The following is a 23,291-nucleotide window of genomic DNA, read 5'->3' as shown; positions in this document are numbered from 1 at the left end:
ATTTTATGGATAAAGAAACTAAGCTCAGACAAAATGAAGGCTTTGTCCTTTGATTAACTTTTGCATGGATGCCCCGGTGTGTTTGGAAACAGTCTTCTGGGGTAGGATGTGGGCCCTTCTACGATCTGTCAGGATGGATAAAATCAGAAAGTTCATTCCTGTGGTTACCAACACCATTAAGAACTAAGTTCGATATATAGGGTTTATCTGTGTGGCTGTGTGTATGTGTGTACCTGTACATCGCTTTTTAAATTTTTGTTATCGATTATTGGGAAGTGGGTATTTTTCTTCACTGTAATACTTCCAGAGCAGGGATCAGCAAATTTTTAAATTTACTTTAAATTGTGAACCATTTTTGGCTTTGTGGACTCTTCTGTCTCTGTCACAAATGCTCTGTGTAAAAGCAGCCATAGATAGTACATAAATGGGCATCACTGTGTTCCAATAAAACTTTATTTACGGAAACACGTAGCAGGCTGGATTTGGCCCCTGGGGCAGTAGTTTGCTGACCCCTGCCCTAAAGGATTCATAGGTAGTGGCTCAAGGAAATTGTTTCGGGGCAGCAGGTGGTGAAGTTCCTCTGCTAGTCACACCATGCCTTAAGATTGATGACTTTTCGCTTTTTTACTTTCTTCTTTAAAAATAATAACAAAACTTCCCAGCTCCATCCTTCCCACCACAGTTTGTTTCCCAATTTGCATTCCTTAAAGCCTCATTCACTGTGGTTATCCTGGTTACTGCAAGCCCACATTTTCTTAAAGGCTATTGGGAAAGAAATTAAGACTTCCCAGAATATGCCAGCAATCCCTCGTAGGATGACTTCAGCCCTCCTCTCCGTCTCACTGTTATCAGACTTGCCAGAGGTAACCTCTGTAATTCCTTCCAAGACTTTCATAGTCTTCATGAACTGGCCTATTACCACCCGCACCCCAACTCTCCTTTGACCTTTTGTTTTCTACCTCGAATGTGTAACACCTTGACTTTGAATCAGGCTTTGTCCTTGTCTGGTGTGTGGAATGTATAGTTTTACTAATAAGATAACAGTACGTTGCATCAAAAAATCGTTCTATCCCTTTTATGCTTGCAGTGTTTTTATGCTGGGCAAAAGAAAAACAAACAAACAAAAAACAAAACAAACTTTTTTTCTTTGAGGACACTTTTCATTCTGGAAACTTTGTAAATGGGGTCAGATTGGTTGGATGGTGGGGGTGAAGAGAAGCAAGGATGGAGACTTTGGGGTTAAGAGAGTGAAGCTGAAATGTCTTCCTGGCTGATTATTCCTATCAAACCATGTCAAATTTTTGGGAATCTTCAGGGATATTGACTCATGTTCTTAGGCAATAGCTGAGAAACTCCTTCTGTGAGAGAAAAAAAAAGCGACCCTGGATCAAAAGGAAGAAAGAAGTGACCTTTCAAGTTTGGAAACTGCAAGGACTCTGCAAATGTGGTCCAAGAACATTGATGGGGGGGCATGGTATCAGCCAGGTTGGGTTTGAGTTTTGCTGCTATAACTCACTCTGACTTGTAGCAAGTCACTAACTCTTTGAGCCTCTGGAAACTACTTCATTTCAAAGGTTCCTTTTGCTTCTAAAATTTCATGCTGTGTATTTTCTCTTTAGTTTCTGATTAAATTAGAAATCATGCTCTATTTTAGATATTTGGTTTTTTGGTGATTTTTGGAAAGTGTAGTACTGAACAAATCATCAATAGGCACTCCAGACCTTTAAAACGTGAAATTCCAAGCAAAGGATGTCCTTTAAAATGCCAACAGTGAATCGAAAAGGAAGCAGGAAGTTAGAGGAGATCCTCGTTTTGAAGACAGATCCAGTCCATGAATCGGGATGCAAAACTCATAGAATTTAGTCCATGTCTTGCCACCTTGTAGCTGGATGCCCTTAGGCATTTGCTTCGTCTCGGTTTTTTTTCATCTGTAGGGTAAAGTTAATAATAACTGTCCTGCACACCTCACAGGGGCATTAGGGGAAGCAAACAAGGTAGCATAGGTCAAAATGCTTTGAAGCAATGAAACTAAACATGAGATGTCTTCGTCACTGAGATGTGGTTTTCGTTTGCATTCCATTCTTTCAGGCTCTCACATGTTTCTAAATGTGAGGTGTTCCCCTGGGGTCACTCATGCTCCATGACTGTGGGGTTTTCATCCCTTGGGATTTCCATTTAATAATTCAGCATATAACCAACAGGGATTAAAAAAAAAACCAAAAAACAGGCATCCCTATATTTCTCCAAGGTTTTAATTTTTATTCTCTCTTTTTTTCCCTTTCGTGTAGTATATCCGAAACTTTCAGTTTCAACTCAAAAGGCACTGTATGTGAGTTTTGTTTTATTAAAAACAAAACAAACAAACATGGAGGACTCACCTAGAGCTTCCTGGAATCAAAAGCCGGGTTACCCATGATGAAGCAAAGGAGGAGGCTACGTGAGATTTGGCAGGAAGGATAACGGGTTGGGTTGTTACTTATCAAAGGAATATTTGCTGTTGGCCTTAGTATAATAATGTTAATGAGATTATTAGGTAGGGGAGATTTTCAATAAATAATTGATAAGAATTAGAAAGTGCCATTTCTGCAAATAAACTTCAGAATAATTAATATTCATGGACTCTGTTTGTCAACAGAAAAATGTAAATGAAGAGCCAGTCCCGTCACCAGACACCCATCCTGAAGGGCATCTGTCAGATGAGGGTTAAGGAGGGAGAGAGGCTGGCTTCAGAGCCCAGGCCCAGACCCCAGCCTTCTGCGGGTCAGTCCAACTTTTCACATCTCGGCAGACACGTGTTCCAGTCCGCATCTCCCTCTGAAAAAAACCCGGAAATTCAGGTTCTCCTAAATAGATTGTTGGTTGTAAGGTATGAAGGACAGGAAGAGGTAAGAGAGAAGGCGTCTGGCTAATGCAAAAGCAGTGCACTGAAAATCACTTGTATTTCTTATTTATAATCTACATGCACACTCTGGATAATAGATGACGCCATTCATTCAGTACTTTAACTTCAAAGCCGAGCGGGGGCTTGGATGACAGAGCCAGGAGCGGGGCTACAAAGGTAGAATCCCAACAAGAAGGGAAATGCCTGTTTACAGGATTGCATTTGTTACCATGCTCTCTTCAGATATCGTTCCCCCAGGAACAGCAAGAGTATGTGCAGCGCGAACAATGATTTAACATCTGAAAATGGTCCTTAAAGAGTTTCTGTCTGGTAGTAATGTGATGACGGCTTCTGAAGGGAACCTGGGGACTTCATTTCTGCTATTTACCTATATGTCTCTCTGGTTTTAGTCAGAGGTAATTGCAGATTTAACCCAATAGCTTTAACTCTCGAGGTGCCAACTTCTTTTACCCCGTGTGAAATGTGCTTTTCTCCTGGCAAAGGTAGACTGTGGAATTCCCTTGCCGAAAATCATTTAAATTAAAAAAAAAAATGTGAGTGCGTATGTGTGTGAATGTGTGTGTATGGATGGGTGGATGGATGGGTGGATGGATGAAAAGAAGTTACAGCGGCACTGCGGGATTAGAAGTAGTTAAAGAAGTGTGCCCTCTCTCCGCTGTTCGGAAGCAAAGCAGTTAAAATGCAGATATTGAAAGGAATGAAAACTTAAAAAGAATAAAAGAATGACGGAAGCAACCGTGTTTTTATTTTGATTTCCTCATGGCTTGAGCTGAGAGAGAAAAGAGGAGGCACGAGAGACCCCAGAGAAGTTGTAGATGGACCCTAAATCAGGAGTGTCAATTTGTCGCTCACCTCTGCAATATGGTTTTCTTAATTAGTGGTCGTTCTGGGAGACCTGTTTAAGAGCTGATGCGAAACAAATATTAACACAAATTGTATAATTATATCACAATCCCCAGTTCCTCCAAGATGCGAAGTGGTTTTCAGCTAAGAACATGCCAGCAATAAAACATCCTATAGTCAAAGGAAGCGCGCTCAAAGGCAACCATGAGACTGGATCCGAACGGCTTTCACAGTTTATTTTCATGGTATTTAAATTATGATACCAGTGGGTATTTTTAATTAGTGTGCACTTGTCTACATAAGCCATGTTGGCAAATTTGACTCATTCATACAGTAGTTGCTGTAAAAGAGGCCAGCACAGCCTGCAGGAATTAAAATGAAAAGTTTCTGCAAGCTGTTGTCGACATGACCATATCTCATTAACTTTAAAAATGGAGATTATTTGCCTGAAAGCTTGATTTGACTAGCAGTAATGAAATATTAGGCTCAGCGGAGTGAAGGGTGGGGGGGGAGGGCCATTGTTGTGATATATACTGGTAGGTGTTTTGCAGTTGACTTTAAATAGCAGCATAAGATTTGTGTTTTGACAAAAGGAATAGGAAAGAGAAACAGACATATGGCCTCAAAAGTATTATTAGGCTAGTTTTATTTTAGATTAAGCCTCATTATTTACTAGGTTTGCAGAAGACAAATACGATTGTGCTGATTACCAATTCTTCTCTCATTAAGGAGTCAGCTTCATTATCTGGAGTAGCTTCCCCGGCTTGATCAAAGTTTAAGTATTGGAAAAGGGTGCTGATCTCATGGTAATCTTTCCTTTCCTCAGCTGGTAAATTGGCACGAACCTTAAATTTGTACGTTGGATTCATCCCATTGTTTTAACTGAATGCGATGAAAAAGGTTGCAAAATAGTGTAGAAAATGAACCCAAAGAGAAGAGCCCTCTCCTTATCTCATCTACTTTCTAAATAGCTTGTCATTTGAATGAGGTATCTGAGCAAAACATCTCTTTTTGCCAGCAATTAAGGAGCCTAATGTTGAAAACGCGAAGTTGCTGAAATACGGTAGACATGGTCCCGTTTTTAGATCTCATTTTATATTTTCACACGCACAAAGGCACATTTGTAATGCAGAAGTGTAAACTGTAAAATGAAGATGCATTTGGGGGGAAGAAAAGGCAAGAAAAAAAGTGCAGTTAAACAAAAGACCGAAGATAAAGTCTTATGCCTTTTTATGTCTCTGAGCCGAGAACACGTTCTGCATTTTACTAAAGGACCATGAGGCTAGAATGTAAGTAACTGGTTTTTGCATTAGGCTCTCCCTGGAGGTAGCAGAAAAATATCATGTCCCTGCATGAAATGTGAATGTGAAATCTACCAGAAAGAAATATTTATGACCATTTTATGCTTGATTAGGCTTGGATGACATCTGTTAGAAGACAGGGACGGGACAAAGAGAGAGCCGCTCGGGGGCAAATGTTAACGGAGTTGTTTAGACGACGCTACGGCAGAAGCGTCCATTTACTGCCAGGCAAAACACAGGAATTGTGTTAGCAAGAGTGCAGCTGACAAGCATCCACTGTGATGGAGACACTGTACACTGACTTGATGAAATAGTCCAATACAGATAGATGTTGATAGTCAGGGCACTGACTCAGTTTATGGGCAGGTATCTAGGCGAAACCCTGGTCCCATAACTTCCCCGGGAGCTGGTACCGTAATGAAGTTACACACGTGGGACTCAGCTGTGAAAGGAGATGGTCTTCACTTTTTCAAGTGAGTTTTGCATTCTCCTGCCAGACGGACTTCGCAGTACCAGGAAACATTTCTCTATCTCTCAGTGAAAGGAGAATTAATTAAATGACACACTTGTTTCGGGTTTCTTCTACCACTGAAGTTTCTTTTTCTTTTCTCTGTTTTTCATTTTTATTGGAGTATAGTTGATTTACAGTGTAGTGTTAGTTTCAAGTGTACAGCAAAGTGAATCATATATATATATATACATATACATATATCCACTCTTTTTTAGATTCTTTTCCCATATAAGCCGTTACAGAGTATTGAGTAGAGTTCCCTGTGCTGTACAGCAGGTCCTTATTCGTTATCTGTTTTATATATAGTAGTGTGTATATGTCAGTCCCAATCTCCCAATTTATCCCTCCCCCCCTTACCCCCTTGGTAACCATAAGTTTCTTTTCTACATCTGTGACTGTGTTTCTGTTTTGTAGATAGGTTCATTTGTACCTTTTTTTTTTTTTACATTCCACATATAAGCGATATCATATGATATTTGTCTTTCTCTGTCTGACTTACTTCACTCAGTATGACAATCTCTAGGTCCACCCGTGTTGCTGCAAATGGCATTATTTTGTTCTTTCTTGTGGCTGAGTTGAGGTTTCTTCTCTTATCCTAAGTCTCTCCCTGTTTCAAAAAAAGAGAAATGTAGGCCCCTCGCTTCTATAGAAGCACTTCATCACTTTAAACAACGCAAATGTTTGCCTAAAAAAGAAAAGGAAAGTTTTTCAACACTGGCAAACATTTTATCAATTGTTAAACATTTCAGTGTTAAAGTCAGGGCTGTTTGTCTGAAGCCATGGCTCTACCAAGAGTGGAGGTATGAACAGTTATTTCATTCTGGTTCTTTTCCCAGCTTCTCTTCCTGTAACTTTTCTCTGTCTGGAATGCTGATGGGAAATGTTATTTTGTTTTTGTTTGCAGCAGTTCTGTTGTTTTGATTTTGTCTGAGTGGTATGGAAAACAGTGCGTCACTTAGAGCGGGTGTTTTGTCTACCGGCCATTTGGCCACTGCACATATATTTCTCATACTTATTACATGATGACAAGGGAACCGAAAAGGCACAATTTTCCAGTTGAATTTTTTTCTTTCCAGTTTAATAAGATGAAAAAAGAAAACAGAGTTCACAGATCTAGCAGCTTGATGGTACTCGAGATGCTATAGCTGACTTGAGGTGGTTTTGTTTTTTTTTTCCATCGTTCCTTGTGGTTCAGGGGCGATGTAGGTGAAGGGCAGATTAATGCATAGATCAGTTTCTATAGTAAACTGCCTGTGGATAGTGTTTCACGGTTTTTCAGAGAGTTGTGAAATGCTGTAATTTAGGTAGGAAAATTCATAAAAGGATAATAAACTATTTTAACATCATTCCTGTGATTAGCTTGGGATACTCTTGCCCTGGTTTGAGGCCACATGTAACATAACCTCTACCAATAAATGGATTTTAATTAAAATGAGTCAAAATGAAATTTGGATGAAAACCCAGAACACAGATCTCAAAGAATAACTTAAGGCTGTTTACTGGCTCCGTTTGGACATGCTTTATCTGAAATCATTCTCCACATTTGCAGTGTTAAGGAACATATTGCAAGAGTGTAGAAGTTAGCTCTACAAGTAAGTAATTTTTGGTGTAGTACAAAAATATAAAATGGAAACGATGATTAATTTTTCAATTTCTCTCTGCAGATATCTAATCATTGTACCCATGGACTGCCAAAGGCTCCCATTAAAGATTTAAAATGCAAGAGGAAGGTAGACTCCAAAAGATGGGATTTGGGATTAAATAATGTAAAATAACTGCAGGGCACTCGTGAAGTAGAAGCTATTGGCACAATGAGAGATTGTATCAGAGGTTTTTTTTTTGAGAGCCACTTAAAATATTGACACCAACTTACACACGTCATAGACATGATATTAGTAAAATTATTCACAACACGGGTTAAATGATGAAGACATATTTTTGTCTTCAGGCATTAGTTTACACCAATTAATAATAATCACAATTGTAGTAATAACAGACGATCAGAAGAGCTCCTTGGAAATTCACATGAATGCTTTCTGTGCTTTAAATGTTGCGGTCTTTATTAAAGGATTTTGCTGGCAGCGTTACACTGAATACATGTTGCTTCTGCCTTGAGGATTTTAGTATTAGTTGGGGAAATGCAGTGTTTGGGGGTGGGGGGTCACCCGTGTACGTACAGCATGATTTTCTTCAAATCAAGGGAACTTTTCTAATCCTGGTAGAAGGGGACATCGCCGCCTCGGTATATAAAAGCTGTCAGTAAGGTCCAGCCGGGCTTCTCCAAGCTCCGCCGTACTGTCTTTATCACTTTGCTCAGTTCCACATAATAACATCTTCATCTGAGATTGCTGCGGCACAGGGGAACTGCATTTGTTGATCAAATTTGGCTGGATAACACTGTGATCTCGTATCCTGAAGTGCGGAGATGTGCCTGGAATATGTAAGTGCAGAGCTGGCCTCTTGATTGATTGATTCTGCCTGTCACAGAACAAGATAACCGGATCAGTAAATACTCCGTGCACTTCAACATCATCTCCACAATCAAAAGTGAGAGCATCATGGGGCTGGAAAACACTGGCGCATGATGGGAATGCACACAGTTCAGAATGATCCTCGGGAACCTAGACACACACACACACACACACACACACAAAGAAAATTCTTTGTGTGTGGGTTCTCAGTACAGCCTACAGAAGAGTCTTTTCTGTCTGTTTAGAACGCTTCCTGGTTATAAAAGTCGAGTTTATTTTGCAGCTGTCATCTTGGAGGTGTTCACCATTTATCATAAAAAGTTGTTATTCGAGTTTTGTTTACAGAGGAGATTTAGAATGCAGATTAGGAAGACAGAGCTGGATAAGAGGTCAGTAGTGGTCTCAAGTACAAAAGGCGCTTGCGCCCAAGATCTGCTCCTATGAAAATAAACTTTGTGTTTAAACAGATGGGCCAAACACATGTAAACAAGTTGTTTAAACTTTTACTAAATTCCCAGGGAGTGCCTTTCAAAATTAGCACGGGTTGCCAAATTTGGTGTTTAATTACACAGGGTTCAAGAAAAGTTGAAAGAACGGAACTGTGCGAGTCTTTGGGAGCTGGGGTGCTGACACGTCACCAGGTGGCATATATTATCTGTGGTGCCGTGATAGTCCTCTCAGTGGTATTTGTCACCGTCTCCCTTATGTTGCCTCTCATCTGCTTGTCTTCTGCTCCCATAAGACTCGAAGTGTCTTGAAGGCAAGGACTACCTTTTATTCCTGGGTCTCTGTGCTTGGGTTCCTGGAAGACTGCCCTCTGCACTCTCTAGAGCACATAGCAGGTGTGTACAGGAGGCATGAAGTGTTGGGCTCTCTTTCTAAATAGTTGCAGATGAATACTTCTGAGATTTTACTGGTCTCCAGGATATGAGTAGTGTTATAACTTAAAAGTCATCCTTTGGGGGAACTTAACTGTTTTCTTAAAGTCAAGCAGTCTAACCCATCTTCTTTCGTCTTGTTTTCGTGCTGCTAAGTGGGACATTGCAATCAGTTGCTGAAACCTGGTGTTTCTGTCACCATTGGCTACACACAGTCACTGGAAGATACTGTTGCTTCGCATTTTATATGCATAGAAGATAGTTATAAGAAAATGCTGAGGAGGTTTTGTTGCCCCCCCCCCCCCCACCGATGACCTTTGCAGAGACCTCCAAGTGGCTCGTGGCATTCATGTGGCCTTCTGCTCGTCTTAGGTGCCTCTGGGGTGGGTGATGTCTAGACCGTTCTAGCCAAGTTGCTTTTTCTTTTTTCTTTTTCTGTTTTGTTTGGCTGGAATCAGTATTCACCCTCTTCCTCTCTCATAGCTTGCCCACCATGGACCACATGGCAAATTAAAGGCAGGGTGGGGCTTAGGGGACCCATCGTTAAGTCAGGAAAGTTCTGTCTCCGAAGAAATTTCTCCCATGGAAGGTGCACACCAGTTCCAACAAACAGTTCAATAGAGATTTTTATATAGCGAGACCAGGTCTCACACATAACAAAAAATTATTACCACTTTTGAAATGTCTGGTTAGTCCTTTGCGACTTACTTATTTTTTATTTGAAATGATTAAAAAGGCCTCTTGGCAGAATTGGCGCCCTTTCTTAATTTTTTGAATATAAAGAAGCTTAATTGAGTTACGTTCCTTAAATTAAAAAAATTGTGAGGTGCTAATGATTTTAGAGAAGTCCTTCTGGGAAACAGGTTTTGATTTTTTACAAACAAAACAAAACAAAAAGAAGGAGTAGCATTCCTTTTCAATTTGGTGAAAGCTATTCCTAGTAACGTTTTATAAAATCATTTTCTTTTCAGGGTGTGTTTTATTTCCTTTCCATCTCTTTCAGGAAAGAGAAAGTGTTTTTTATTGGATATTTTTGTTTCAGTCCTTGTTTCCATTATTTTTGCCAGAATTCATGGGAGTTCACTTTCCGTTTAAATGCCTGAAACATTCCTTGAAGACTCTGCATTTTGGGACAACTAGGAAAAAAGCTATGTAAATTGGTTTAAGGAAGAAAAATAGTTGTTACTCTAGTCAGCTTAACCACTCACTTTTCACTTTACTTTATAATTTTGGAGGCAAATAACTTCAAGTGTAATGGGCCGGGGGTGGGCAGGGGGCATGAGTTTGAAGTTCAAAGGAAGTTTGGTGTTTGTTGTATGATAAAGCGTATCTTAGTTTTCAAGTGAAGGGAGTGAGTAAGCTTTATTCCTTTAAAGAAAGAAACGGTCAGTAGATTTGTTAGGAGAGAATACAAAACAGATTCCTAAAAAAAAGTACAGTCTCTTGTGAAGTAGTTTTGGCTAAAAGATGTTGGTGAAAACCATTTCCCAGTTTACAAATAGACTGACTGTCTATATAAATGTGTTAGTTTGGGGGCATTCGTGGGAATTCACATTAGGCAGGTTCTGTTCTGATGATATTCACTGGTTTTTAGCAAAGTGTGGTCTTTTCTGCTTGAGAGTCAACTCTCCTTTGATGACTTTAAATTCAGTATTTTCAGTGTGCAGGCAGCATCCAAGTGTCTTTCTAATCCTTATATGGAGCAAAACCCATTCGAGATGGGCTCCTCTTTACCTTTGAGCCAGGCCTATAGATTTATTTGGGGTGGGTCTGACGAGATGGGAGCGCGCCTTGGTCTGTGTGGAATTTTACAAACAGACTCAACGTTTGACGGTCAGGCATCAGGCCCTTGATCCTCCCCCAGTCGCCATGGTGAGGAAGAGAGAGCCCTTTCTCACTGCTATCTGTGGGCCGCCGCTAGAACGTTTCTATTGTCTTGGGAGAGAATTTGAAGAACTGGTGAAAAATGGGCAAGTGTGTGGCTTCTATGAAAATTCTGCTGCTCCAAACCGTGGGACCTGTTTGTTTTGGCCAGCCGCTGTAGAACGCTCATATTTATGTAGAAAGCTCAAAGTTAGTATTTAACTTGGAATTTTACACATACGAATGATGAAGGAAACAGAGAGCAGGATTTCACTGTTACTCGTGTTTTTCCCACTTCTCCTGAAATGTGAGGAAACCTAGAGAGGAGACACGTTTTAAGATGATCACCCCATGCTTGGCCACCAGAGTCTGTAACCAGTCAGATTCCTTGACAGTGCTGCGGAGGTTGGGATCTGAACAGCCACCACGTTTGCTATGCAAAAGAATTAATTAAAATGTTCATTGCTAGAGGAAAGCTTCTATACAGTAGTCTGTTTGTCCTGTGTTTCAACCACCTGAGTCACAGCCAAAAAAGCAATTGTCTACTACATATTTCAAACAGATGCTGAGGGGTAGAAAGGGTGACTAGAAATTCACAGCAATAAAATCCTGCTCTCCAAGTTCCCTTGAAGGAAGTGAACTCATAAAATTTTTGCTGCCGACTTATTTGTCCAGGGCTTTGAAGTATTTAACATTAATTTAGCCTACAAATCATTGGCACCTCCATTTTTCATTGAAGTATCAGGGCCTGTTAAAGACAGACCCTGGGTGTGCCTGGAACAAAAAAACATTCTGGAAGGATATCTACTCATTTAACTGTTATTCGAGCACATTGTTTTCATTGAAGCCAAACTTAACGTACATCCAAAGTTCTTTAACTCAGAAAGTATTTTTTTTTTTGAGTTTGTATTTGTTGGTGTGTTTGATCATAAAAAGCACCATGTAGATGGGCCACCAACTTGCTTTTCTTTCTGTTTCTTTCCGTTGCGTTGATACATCTTCTAACAAGGAAAGACGGATTGATGGGGCTTGGAAGAATGATGGCCGTAGTTAACTGGAATGATAAACGCTACCAGGAAAATTTTAGGAAATGTGAAAAATAATCAGGGAGGGATCTACCCCAAAGTATCCTGTAACTAGAATATTAGTAAACAAAGTCTCATACCATATTCAACTCGGGATTCTGATTGATTAACCTGAGTAGATAAAGGGTCACTGTTATCTACAGGAAGCTTCGGGGGTTCTTTTCCATCTCTTGTAAGTAGCAATGGATGGCTTAGAAATTGCTTATTTCCTAAGCTTTCTAAAATGGCTTCAAAACTTTGAAATGACTTTTTTTTCCAGTTTTTATTTTACAATGGAGAATAGTTGATTAACAATGTTGTGTTAGTCGCAGGTATACAGCAAAGTGATTCAGTTATACATATACATGTATCTATCCTTTTTCAAATTCTTTTCCCATTTAGGTTGTTACATAATATTGAGCAGAGTTTCCTGTGCTATACAGTAGGTCCTTGTTGGTTATCCATTTTAAATATAGCCGTGTGTACATGAGAAATGACTTTTTTTTTTTAAGAGCTCGGAAGAGACCTCAGAGAAGAAAGGAATTAAGAAACGAATGGATCAGATAAAGCTTGCAGATGCCAAAACACGTGGCCCTTTAATTTCCATCTGACAGTTTGAGAACTTAGGGAAGGCTCTTCTGTCTCAAGTGGTTCCTTCATACACATGTCACCATCCGAACTCCCCATTGGATTTTCATCACAACATGTATCATTCGCTGAAATTATCCTAGATAGATGTGCTTATACTTTGTCTTGTGCTTAAATTTCTGTGAATGTACATCCAACAAGATGGCGACTCTCTCACGTTCTTTCGCTCCATCTCTGCACTTGGCATGTAATACGAAGTCAGTAAATCTAACCAGAATGGACAGTTATTCCAAAAATCTCAACGATCTTAACGTGAGACATCTTAATGGCTCCTCCTTCAGTTAGAATAGAACTTCTGAAAAGATCGTATTGATAATGCTTATTTTGAAAGAGGTATAAAGACAAAGGCTGTGGGAAGAAATGGTTAATCAGAATTCCAGGCTAGTATTTAGTTGCATTTGTCCTAATATTTTGGCCAGATTTCAGTTAGCTGAGTATCTCTTATACCCTATAATTTAGTATACGGTTTCAGCTTTTCCAAATAATGGCTTGCTAATGGTAAATGTTGTTTAACTTTGTAATTCAGGAGAGCTACCTGTTCAGCAGAATTTTTTAAATTTCATAAGTAATGATTGAAACCAGGTTTAAAAAGCACTTAAAGTATATTTGACTGACTATTTAACATCTCCTTGGATGGGCCTGTGGCTATCAGTCTTTTTGAATCTAAACATAAACTGCAGGTAGGGATTTTTCTAAATTGGTCCAGAATTACAACTTGTCTTTACTTAACAAGCTTTTCCCATCTGGGTAAATCATGCATCATTTTTTTTTCGTTTCTCTGATCTGAAATGTTGCCTCAGTTTCTCTCCAGTGCCTTCAATTATAGGTGCTCATAATTGTAGATTTTTAATAGCTATGAAGTAATTCTTACAGGCTTCCCATTCCCTCCTGTGAAGTCAGATGCTATTTTTTAAGTCATACTAAAACTATCCTAACCACTAAGAGGTATCTCTAGCCACTGCCCTTGTCAGTTGCACTCATCAAACTTGATTTTTCTCCCTAAAGCACGACTCTGATCGCTTTAATCTGTTGCTTCCTAATTTCCAATGAAATTGAGTATAAACTCCTTAGCTTGTTATGTAGGGAATGTGATAGATTAAAAACGGCCACACGTGTTCTTTGCCGCTCTTGTCATCAAGAGATGGAGTCTCCGTCCCTCTCACGTTTACTTTGAACATCCTTTTCCCTTGCTTTGGCCAATAAAATGCAGCGGAAGTGACGTTGTGCCAGTTCCAGGCTTGGCAGCTTCCTCCTTAGTTCTCTTGGGACACACTTGCCGTGTCGGGGTGTTCAGGCTAGACTGCTGGATGGTGAGAGACCACTTTTGGGGGAAGAGAACTAAGATACCCACATCTTGGAGGGCCCGATCAGCTCCCAGCTGAATGAGTTGCACAAGTGACCCCCCCGAGCTCCCCGCCGAAGAAGAACCACCCAGCTGAACCCAGCCAATCCCCAGAATTTTAGAAAAAAATGTTATCTTAAGCCTCCCGAGTTTTATAGCGGTTTGCTACAGAGCAATAAATAACTGAAACAGGTACCTTAAAAACCAGGCCTCATTTTCCCCTTCCTTTCTTATTCTGTGTTTTCTTAGACCTTTCTCAAATGTCAGCCGAGCTTGACTCAGAAGCCCACATAAAAGAGTAATGTTTCCCTCTGCTTATGCTTCATCTTCCACCTGGACCATCTTTACACCCTGCTGTTTTCAACCTGTCACATTTCTGAAGCTTAGTCACCTCCCTCTCTTGTCTTCCTTCCCCAAGGCCCCCATGACTCAGTGGCACGTGACCTCTCTTGGACCTCTGTAGTCCCAGCTGCATCGGCCTGGGGTTCAGGGGGGAGATGACTGTTAACTATTTGGGCGAGTCACATTCTCTATGTGGGCCTTAGTTTCCACATCTGTGAAATTGCTTGTCTGATTTCTCAAGCCTCTTTCATTCAGCCCCTTGTATCCTAGAACAGAGCTGCCCAATAGACTGTTCTGCAACGGTGAAAATGTTCATTTATATGTGTTCTTCCGCACAGTGGCCAGTATAGCTGTCGGGCACTTGAAATGTGCTTAGTGCAACTGAGGAACTGAATTTTTAATTTCAATTAATTGCAATTTCTTTGAATTTAATTAGCCACATGTAGCTCGCGGCTACCATTTAGAACAGTACCTTTCTAGAACCCTATGGAATTGAAGAGAAAATATCTATTTTTCACGTAATGCCAACAAAGGTTCAGCACTTAGTTTTCACAAGAGCATCAGAACTTGCTCTTTGGGATTGCTTTTCAGGACTGCAGGTACAAATGGCCCAGTGGCTGGATGTTTCCCCAGTGTCTGACCTCCTCCTCCTTAGCTTAAATTTTACTTGGTTTGTAGAGTTGAGCCCACTCTTCCCTAGGAGTGTAAATCATCCCCTACTTTTCATCACAACCCAAGCAAAGACCAACACCCTGACGTGGAGTTGCAATTTTTCACAAAACCCCAGTAGGCCCAACGTGGGAAAAAAAAAACCCACAGACACGGCGGTGTCAATTGAAAACCAGCCAGGTGGCAAGCACAGCATAGTGCAGTGGGAATTGAAGCTGCCTTCGGCCCTTTGGATGACTGGGGACACAGTAGAGATATTGTGAAATTACCTTTTTTATTGGTTCTTGAGCCTTCTGCCATAAAGGCATCTTCTGGAAGGAAGTGAAGAGAATCCCGGAATTCAGCTTGAATTTAGGACGCGCCCTCGGCATTTCTACCATCAAGCTGTAATTTAGCAGAATGGGACCTGAGAGCGTCTTCCGTTTGGGCTAATTTCCCATCTGAGCATCATGATGTTAATTAGGGCTTCTTTGCTCTTGCTTATGTTTACTGTCATTTATTGCATTATAAATAATGTCACTTGTGAGCCCATCCAGGGGATCTTGCTAGATCTTGCTTTTTTTCAACCCCCCAACGGGGTGGGCAATGGAATATTAGTAAAGCCTTATCACATTTATGAACCAACAGTTGAAATATCATAAAAGAGGACTACTGAAGGTCCTTGGTCTCAACTCCACCTCCGTGGCCCTAATTAAGACCTTTATATAGTCAAGGCAGATGGGTTGCTTGGGTGAAAAGCTCTCTGCAGAATTTCTCTCCTGCAGCATTCCCCAGCGTAGTCAGGTCCAGTCAAGAACTCACTCCTGGGACTTCCCTGGTGGTCCAGTGGTTAAGACTCCACACTTCCACCGCAGGGGCACAGGTTCAATCCCTGGATAGGGAACTAAGATCCCGCATGCCATGTGGCGTGGCAAAAAAAAAAAAAAAAAAAGAACTCCTGTGTTTCACCAAATTCATTTGCTCTCTCCTGCCACAGTTTAAGACAATTTCCTCTGTCCTCTCTGGTTAGAGAAGATAACTTGTAGGCAACTCCTTTATAATAACCCGTCATAGACTTGAAGGCATTTACTTAAGTTGCCCCTTAGCCTTCTCTTTTTCAGGCTAACCCATGACAACCCTTTTAACCTTTCCCTGGAGCTTCCATTTTCCATCCTCTTAATCATTTTACTTGCCCTTCTCTGGATTTTCTCCAACCTTTTAACGGTTCTCTAAAAACATGGCATCAGAAGGAAGATCCTTTATATCTTGTTCCCAGTTTCCCCTGGTGCTTTTGATGCATGCAGTAGACTTCTAATGTTTATAAGTACACGTCACCTGTCTTTTTCTATATGCACACTAACCTTTCCCGGCTTAACATACTTGGATTTGTGATAACAATTTTACTTTTTTTTTTTTTTTTTTTGGAGTGTGGGCTATGGGCTGACAGAAAAATTCAGAGGCCCAATGACTTTCTTTTGCAATCCTGTGTTTATCTGTATTTTAGTTTGGGAGTCCTTTTTATATTTGATTCTCTATTTATTTTTAATCATCTTTTATTGAGGTATAATTGGCACATGACATTAAATTAGTTTCAGTTACACAACACGATTCGATATTTGTATATATTACAAAATGATCATCACAGAAAGTCTAGTTAACATCCATCACCTCACATAGTTATAGATTTTTTTTTTCTGGTGATGAGTACTTTGAAGATCTGCTCTCTCAGCAACTTTCAAATATATAGTAGAGTATTATTAACTATAGTCGCCATGTTCTACATTACATCCCTAGGACTTACTTATTTTAAAACGGGAAGTGTATATCTTTTGACCTCCTTCACCCATTTTGCCCACCGCAGCTCCCATCTCTGGTAACCACCGATCTGTTCTCTGTATCTTTTAGTTCATTTTCCCCTTATACTATTTATATGGTATTATTTTGTAGAAACACTGTTTCTCCATTGCCTGTATTGTGTATGAGCAGCTGTGGTTCAGAGGGTGTGTGGGGCAGTGAAAGGGGCGTGTGCGTTGATTACGAAGCAGCCCGGGGTCGCTGCTCAGTGTTTAAGCTGTTCACACACGTGTTGGTGTGAATGGCTCAGAAGGAGCAGTCCAGGGGACCCCCTGAGTTCACCTGAACTTGTCTTCCCTGTGCATTCTCTAATGGATCACTCACTTTTAAGTCTTCCTAGCAAGCTCAGGCCCTGCAGTCACTTTTATTCATTTCTCTACTATCTGATTATCTGCTTCCTACTTTAGAACGGAAGCTTTGTGAGGACAGGGAATTTGTCTGTCTTCCTAACCCACCTTTGCATCACCAGCACGTAGCTAGCAGTCATCTCTTGACGGAAGGCAGGAATGAAGGGACAACTGGGTACTAGAAAATTTCAGTTCTTGTCTTCATAATGCCACTGGTTTGCTGTGTGACACTGCTTAATATTAGTACCCTTAATATTGCTGGTATTTGTTTCCTCTCCTTTTGAACGAATAGCTTACAGGATGAGTTCAAAACTCTCAGAAGTCTTTTCAACTTTACCCCTTAACTACCATGTTCAGATGCAATGATCTGGCTTGATTTCTACCCTTTTGGGGTATAGGTGAGTGGGTAGTATGTCTATTTGTATTTAAGAGCCATCTATTTCAGGGGTCAACTTTTTCATGCTGCCTTATTTTTTTAATATTTTGATATTATTTTGTTCCTGAGGCCAGAAGACTGTTTTTTTTCTAAAGGTATTTGGAATTTGGAGGCATTCAGGATTTTTAAGTCCTTTCTGTGTTACACTGTTGCCTATCCCCATCTTCTCAGCAACCTTTCTGGCTTATGTTCCAACACTCCAAAACTAATTTGAAAATCTATACCTCTTTAGTTGATTTTCTAACATTCTTCTGAGTGCTCAGCAAACCAGAGTCAGATCCAGGCCTGAAGCCATTTGGTTTCATTAACCAGAGATGGCATCCTCTGATCTGTCCCTGTGCATTGGAAGTGTGTGCTCATCTACAGTTTTGTGCTCTTCTCATCCCACCCCGGACCAGGCGGTCTTTCTTCTTTCTAGGCCTTGAAGCTGGCTTTTGCCCAGTCAGCTCATGGTCAAGACATCCACATGTCCCTGCCCTTCCGAACCTCTCCCTGGCCCAGTGTGGCAGCCGAGACCAGTCTTTGCCCAGCTGCGCTGACGTGAGCACCTCAGGAGGCCCGCCCTCCTTTCTGTCCTTCCCGACCTCCTTGCTGTACAGAGAAGCATATCAACATCATACAGACTCTGCCTCCCTCTTGGCCCATTTCATAAATTCTAGATGTTCAACTAGGCTGGAGGCCCTAAAATCAAATTTCTTTGAATGGTATTAAATTACTAGTTATGCTTTGGCCTCTGCTCATGACATGAGAGCTTATCCTGCATTTTCCCCTCTACCAGGACAAGGCCAGATTCCCAGCAGCTCCCCGGACATTCCGTGCCTTTGCACACGCTAGCCTCCTTCCCTGAAATCTCCTTGAATTTGCCCTCTTTCCTTGTTCTTTTCCCCCAGGCTCAGTTGGCTTCTTTTCCTCCTACTCATTGCACCCCTTCCTGAAGCACCAACCCCACTGGATGGTGGTAGATGATGGACTTGTCCACCCTCAGGCCTTTGAAGCTCCAGCTGTGTTTTTTCCTTTCTGTGCCCAGTGCTGGACGCTTAGGAGGCGCTGCGTGAATGAAGGAAGAAAGGGGTGGAGAAAGGACAGAGGGAAAGGGGAAGGAAGGAGACCCATCCGTCACTTCCACAGCCTTGGACAATAGGATCCCATTATGCATCCGGCCTTCTCTTGAAACTCCTCATTTTTTCTGGAGCTGCTTCCCTTTTTCCTTGCTATGCTTTGCTCTCCAAGATCACTCAGTTGTTCAGCAGTCCTCCCGGTCGCGCTCGGGGTGAAATGTTCATCTCTGGCCGTGTGCTTCCTGCAGAAGAGATTGCTGTCAGCCAGCGAGTCAGTGAGCACCCCTGCTGAGCCTCACCTCACCAAAGGAACTCATGGCCAAGCTATTTTTATTTAGCAAATCAGGACTTGTTTTCATGGATTGTCCACAAGTACAGGGAAAAAAAAAAAAAATCACCCATTTGCTTCATAGTTACCTGCTTGGCGGGGCTATCTTATCTGTGTCACTTCTGTGTCACACGTGCATTTCCCTGACATCAGGAAAGAATGTGTGCCTGGAGTTGGGCAGACTGTACCACCCTGCATGCGGCCGGAAGCTTCTGCGCTAGAGGTGAGAATATCGAGTCTTTGCAGCTAAGAACGTGAGTGTTAAATTGTAGTTGAGAAAATGAGGCGATGGCTCGAGTCCTCCCTGAAGCCCAGGTCTGCCAGGTGAAGACTTAGTGGCACCAGTGATTTCTTTCTGTATTGTTTGGCATGAGCTGTCATTGCAGGGGGCTCTGAGGGCTGTGCTGTTCAGTATGGCGGCCCCTGATCCCATGTGGCCGTTGAGCATGTGAGTGAGATGCACTGTACGTGGACAACACACTCCAGATTTGAAAGTCTTAGTATTTTTTTAAAAATGCAAAATATATCTCATTGAGAAGTTTATGTGGATTTCATGTGGAAGTGATAGTATTTTAGAAATAAGGGTTAAATATATTTAACGTTACTAAATCCGCCTGTTTTATTTTACTTTTTCAGTGTGGCTACTAGAAAACTTAAAATGATGTATGTGGCTCGCGTTCTGTTTCTCTTGGACAGTTCTGTACTAGACGTTTCAGCATAAGATTGCATTTCAAACTGAACCCAAGCACTGCTTGAGTTTATCTGGAGTTTGCAGGTATGTTTCCTTCTCATGCTGAGGGTTACCTTTAAGAATATGTGTCATGATAAAGGCATGGGCTTTGGACTCACACAGACCTGAGTTTCGATCCCAACTCTCTCTTTGTGGCCTGTATACCAGCCTGTGGAACCCTCTGAACCTCAGGTGGGTCAGCTGTATACACGGAAGAATACCCATCTAAACTCACTGTGGTTCGGCGTGGGATAATGCAGTGATCTTCTAGTAATGTTAGGAGACTTTTGCAAGTATAATTGAATAATTGTATTTTCCCCAAGTTAACAAAATCAAAGTCTCTCTTTTGAAATTTTATTGCAAATAAAAAAAAGAAAAAAACCAGAAAACAACAAGAAAACCCACCCCTTGGCGCCAGTTACGGTATGTCTGCCAGCTCCTAGTAATGGAATTGTGATAGCTAATGTTCCCTGAGAGCTACACGCCAGCCAGTGTGCTTTCCAGAAATCGTTTTACTTGATCCTCAAAACAACCCCGGAGGAAAGTCCTTTTCTTGTCTCCATGTAATAGGTGCCACACTGAGGCACAGCCAGGTGACGTGACTTGCCCAAGGTCACACAGCCGGCACGGGGTCAACCGGCCACTGAGCCCAGGAGGTCTGACTCCAGGGCCACAGTCTTTGTTTCTACCCAGTATTGTCCACCAAGTGAATAGAGGACAGAACAAAAGAACCCGGAGCAAACGAATGCTCACGGGAAATAGGCTTTCCGTGGACACCTCCTCTCACGATTTGAGAGCGGGCACCTAAACCTTTCTTCCCTTAGCGTGTTTTTCCTCGTTGGTACAGCGGGCTTAAATATGTCGTGGTTTTAGACCTTTCCTCAAAGAACCCACGGATTCCCAGGCCCATTACAGTCTGAGGCGGGCTTAAGCAATTCCGAGGTGGAATTATACGGGGGAAAAGTAGATTGCATGGTATCTAGACTGTGATGAATCTTTTGTTCTCGAGGGCCTTATCTCAGATGTACACAGTCGTTACAGCACCTAGTACGCTGTGTCCCACATGTATTCAGTAGGGAGTCCATAAATGTTATTTATTAATGTTTATTGCAGGGCTTCTGAAAACACACCCTTAGAAAGCGAAGCAGCCAATACGTGAAAATTCCTGTCATTCATGCCATTAAATCGTCTGACCTGGGATGTGGATGTGCCCTCTCATCGTGTCTGATTGTCTCTTAGATAGTTACCTTTCATTAGAGCGGAGCTCTGAGTGGTTTTACTTCCACAATGCTGGAATCCTTCCCTTTACCTGAACGTGACACACCTAGGCCCCAGCAGACACGACCTGGTCATTCCACGATGCGTATCTTTCTTTGTTCTCCCGTTGTTTAAACAAGAGGATTAGAAGACAGTGGCGTAGTGTTTTCTTTTCAAGTAAGATTCTAATCCCGGGGTGGGCTGGGGATGATGGGGGGTGGGTAGTCCGTGATCAAAGCTCAGAGCCTCCAACTCATTTGGAAAGTTGAGATGTTCTCATGTGCTTGGTGCCGGGGTTGGAATCGTTAGGGAGAACTATGTGCGGACTTGGAAAAGTCCCTGGAGAATATTTAATTCAAAATAAAAGTTTGGAGTGAGGAGAGCTGAAGTAAGACTCTGCAGTGACAACCTTCTACTGACTTAACTACTTCTCCCCATCCTGCCGACGTGTTCGCTGGTCCGAGCTCTGGTCTGGAGAGGCCCGGAGGAGCTCGGTGGGTTGGGATCCACAGGTGCGTGGTAGGCACCTTCAGCAAATGCACCGCAATTGCCAGGTACACCTCTTTCCCTTACCTGGTTGTTAAACAGAAAGCAGGATGTGCTTATCTGACTAGTGACTCCAGTTGTAAACACTCTGGCATGAAGTTCAGCATTCTGGTGTTAGGTGGGCCGGCAAGGGACTGGGGAGGTGATTACCTGGGAACGCCGCTCCTAGCAGGTGGGAAGGGACGGGGAGGGGCAGCTTGCCATGGCCTTGCTGAGTTGTTAGACAAAGCCTGCAAGTACGTCAGCACCACGAAGGAAGCTCAGAGTCTTTCCACTGCACCCTTCCTGTTGTGCAGATGGGTAAACTGAGGCCCAGTGAACAGGACTGTGTGTTTGAATACTTGCCAAAGTTAACACGTATCATTATCGATAACACGCCGGGCACTTGGTGAAATACTTTCTGTGTGTTCTCTCATTTAATATCTGGACGGTTCTGTGCGGTAGGTACTAGTGTCCTGCCCATTTTTCAGATGAGGAAACAGAGTCTCAGAGAATTGAGTTACTTCCTCGAGGCCATAGAACTAGGAAGTTCCAGAGCTGGGGTGTAGGAGCTGGTGTGTCTTTCACAGCCACTGCTGTCCCCGCCACATGCCCGGGGCTGCCTCAACAAGGTGGTCCCAAGCATTGCTCAGCCTGATTCTTGTGGAACCCTGTCATCTTCTGTGAGAGCTGGCGTGTGTGTGTGTGTGTGTGTGTGTGTGTGTATGTATTAGTTTTGTATTGCTGTGTAACAAAACACCATGAACTTAGTAGCTTAAAACTACATGTATTCATTATCTCACAGCTTCCACGGAGTCCAGACCTAGCTTAACTGGGTGCTCTGCTCAGCATCTCACACATCTGTGATGAAGATGTCAGCAGGGCCTAATGCCCTCTGAGGCTCAGGGTCCTCTTACAAGATCACTCGTTGTCTGGAATTCAGAGAATTCAATTCATTGCAGTTGTAGGACTGAGGCCTTGAGCTTCTAAAGTCCGCCCACCGTTCCCTGCCTTGTGGCCTCCCCACAGCATGGCAGCTTGCCTCTTCCAGGCCAGCAGAAGAATCTCTTTGTCCTCAGGTAGAGCCTCAGTCCTTCTTTTAAAGAGCTCCCCTGATTAGGCCATGCCCACAAAGGAAGCTCTCCTGATGATGTCAGAGTTAACTGATGAGGGACTTTCGTTACATCTACAAAACCCTTTTGGCCTACAGCCTAATCAAGGAAGTGATAATCCTTATACCCACAGGTCCTGCCCACACCGATGGGGAGGCTGTCTTTACAAGGGGCATCTTAGACACTGTTACGAATGCTTGTCCTTCAGCTTCCTGGAGGGAAAAGGAGAAGGAGGCAGGAGTAAATGAACTGTGGGATTGCCATGGTACAGGAGTGTGAGGAGGACAGCAGAAAAGCAGTATCGAGGAGCACGTGGGCTTGGCAGCCCTACGATCAGAGCCCGCCTCTGCCGTGTCCTAGGGATGGATTGTAAAAGGTTCTTTAGCCTCTCTGTGCCTCACTTTCCCCATCCGTACAAGGCGGGGAATGGTACTTCCTAGCACTTCGTCATGACACGTGAAATACTCAGCTTTCGATAGAGCTCGGCATGTGGTGATTACTTGTCAAAAGTGTTAGTGTGTTTGGTGTCTCCTGTTTGAAGATCACAGGGACACAGAAACAGAAGGGTAGAGTTACTTTGTTTCCATGGGGTTGCTGGAAGCATGTGCCTTCGGGCTGGCATGTGTGAGGTCCCACTGTTAGTGGGACCGGAGCCGTGGAGGAGAGCGTGGTTTGCTGCGAAGCAACCTGCTCACCTGCGGAAAGAGAGTCGGAGTGACGCAGTAGGAAGAAGAGTATCCTGGACAGTTGTAGGACCGACTTTACTAATAATTCTCTTCTTGGGCCCTCACCCACTTCTTTGGACCTCAAGTTCCTCGTCTGTGAAATAGG

General features: G+C 42.3%; 1 protein-coding gene across 13 annotated transcripts in view; it reads left to right on the top strand.

The window, feature by feature from the left end:
- Window positions 1-23,291, top strand: part of FOXP1 (forkhead box P1) — a 595,507-nt gene that overhangs the window by 384,035 nt on the left and 188,181 nt on the right. The window contains exon 1 of one of the 13 annotated variants that reach the window (XM_060022909.1): window positions 4,349-8,870. The exons of the other annotated variants lie outside the window; for them this stretch is intronic. The gene's annotated coding sequence lies outside the window, so the exon portion shown is untranslated. Of the gene's footprint in view, window positions 1-4,348; window positions 8,871-23,291 lie in introns of those variants that run through there. 13 annotated transcript variants of the gene reach the window in all.

Source organism: Delphinus delphis, chromosome 10, assembly GCF_949987515.2.
Source record: "Delphinus delphis chromosome 10, mDelDel1.2, whole genome shotgun sequence".
NCBI lineage: Eukaryota > Metazoa > Chordata > Mammalia > Artiodactyla > Delphinidae > Delphinus > Delphinus delphis.
The sequence above is the reverse complement of the archived record's forward strand: the minus strand, read 5'-3'. Positions and strand labels throughout refer to the sequence as shown.